General features: G+C 51.0%; 1 non-coding gene across 1 annotated transcript; it reads right to left on the minus strand.

Moving 5' to 3' along the window:
* Nucleotides 1–771: 771 nt before the first annotated feature.
* LOC115938137 (U6 spliceosomal RNA) lies at nt 772–879 on the minus strand. Its single transcript, XR_004073331.1, has one exon. It is a non-coding gene; the product is annotated as a U6 spliceosomal RNA (small nuclear RNA).
* Between the last annotated feature and the right edge of the window lie 1368 nt (nt 880–2247).

The raw sequence follows: 2247 nt of genomic DNA on the forward strand, positions 1-2247 counted from the left end.
CATTGTGACGCTCTCAGGGTGGCCTCTGGTTCATCGCGGGCCACAAATGGCGGCCACCGGCAGCTCTGGGGCTATGAGCGGAGCACAGCCCAGGGCTCAAGACTGGAGTCCTGTACTTCTTGGCAGACACACTAAAAATAAGAAGACAGGAATGGCTAAATGTCCAGGGCATTTAGCTTGTGGCTCTCATCTGGCCCTCACCTAGCCTGCCCACGGGTAACAGCCGGAGCTCCTACCTGTGGCCCAGTTCTGCCCTCTCAGGGGATTAGACTTCTGTTTTTGTATCCCAGCTCCACCTGCTGTGTGACTTTGGGTAAGGTGCTTGACCTCTCTCAGCCAGCCTGATCCTCTGTAAATGGAGATGTCAGTACCACGCTCCTGGTTGTAAGGGTTAAATGAGATATTTTATGTAGAGGCTAAGCAAAGACCTGGCCCATGACCACTGCTCAATGAATGTCAACCAAGGTAGCATCGTTATCACTCCTTCAGGGATCCAAGCCTTTGCCTTGTCCTGCCTCCCAGGCTACTGGCCTCTTCTTCTTTTTTTTTAAGTTGACATTTTCTCATTTCTGAGATAGGCAGAAATGACACGTTTGCTCATAAAATTTCAGGTGTAACTCAGCTTCGCTCACATGTCATAGACTGCTTTACAGGAGTATTTTTCCAGTGAAATGTCACAATTGCATGATTCACTGCCACACGTTGGGCTTTGACTCATATCGTTTCCTCCGACCTGGGCCACAAAGGGTGGCATCTCGCTGGGGAACTGCACAACATACGGAATGCTTCACGAATTTGTGTGTCATCCTCGCTCAGGAGCCATGCTCATTTTCTCTGTATCGTTCCCAATTTTAGTATATGTGCTGCCAAAGCAAGCACCAGGCTATGGCTTCTTGAGTGACGAGGGAGCCTCTATCTCCCCCGTGGGAGGCAGGGCAAAGGAGAAGGGAGCACGCACACCCTGAAGTCCCTCTGCCAGGCTCAAACCGTGCCTCTGATGCCCTTCTGCTGTTTAACTTCCGGCACATTCCTTCATCTCCCCGTGCTTCAGATCGCTCTCTGCAAGTGGAAAAACGACAATAGGATCTGCCTTCTAGGGGTGCTGTGAGGATTAATGTGTTCATCCACAAGAAGCCCTTCTGCTTGGCATGGGGCGAGTGCCCAGGAAACAGTAATTGTCCCACATCCGGGCAGGACATGCTGCAGTGCCTGTTATCAATGTGGCACTCAACAAATCACTCTTTGCTGGGTTGGATCCAATGGGATAGACCAGCTACCTTTGGTTCCTCCTTGTTTCCCCCCTTCTCCCAGGTTCTGTTGAAAGTCTTTAAATGTATGGCCCATGAGAAATAACAGAGGTATCATGGGTGGACAACTGCCCTTGTTTGCCAGGATCTGAGCAATTTCTTGGGATGCAGGATTTTCAGTCCTAAACCAGGATGGGCCTGGCAAACCAGGATGGTTGGTCACCCAACTACTACTTGCATCTGCCATCTATGGGGCCAAGGCTGAGGTGTTTGCTCCTAGAGGAGCAAATGGAGGGGTGGTGATGTACTTAATGTTCTCCACCCCCAAATTTTTATTAGTGCCTCCTCTCTCCCAAGTGCTACTGAAATCTGCAGCCTGCAAGCCTACTCTGCACTTGCCGGTCACAAATATTCCAGAAGTGGAATGTGTTGGCCGGGGGTGGTGGAAAGACGTATCTTGAACAGAGCAACATTCCTCTTAGTCCTGCTTCCAGGCAATCACACTGATTTCTTGAGAGGTTGGTGCTGATGGAAACTTGGGGTTCCATTTCCCACGAGACTGGGAGTTGGTACCCCTGGTTCTCCACTTTCCTCTCTTTGAGCTGTGTGACCCAGGATAAGAAGCCTAACTTCTGTGGGAATCCAATGTCCTCATCTGTAAAACAGGAAGAAAATTAGATAATCCTTCTAGCTCATTGTGCCCTGTGGGGTAGGGCCACTGGCCATGCAGGCCAGGGCTGGTGTGGTAGGCAGGGAGGCTGGCTGAGAGGATTCAGAGGGCAGGAAGCTGCCTGGCTGCCCTGCTTGTGCTGAGGCCGCTCTGCCGCTCCCTGCTGAGCACTGGGTCCTTTCCACTTTGATGGGAGCCCTCCGTAGGCTTGGTGACTTCATCCGCTGGCCATGCCCTGATGATGTCTCACCTGGGCCATGTGACTTATGCTTTCTTAGCGTGAGGTTCCTCATCTATGAAATGATGATACTTAAAATACTCTCTTGTTGA

This window comes from Leptonychotes weddellii, chromosome 7 (assembly GCF_054177405.1).
Source record: "Leptonychotes weddellii isolate Sample4059 chromosome 7, ASM5417740v2, whole genome shotgun sequence".
Classification (NCBI taxonomy): domain Eukaryota; kingdom Metazoa; phylum Chordata; class Mammalia; order Carnivora; family Phocidae; genus Leptonychotes; species Leptonychotes weddellii.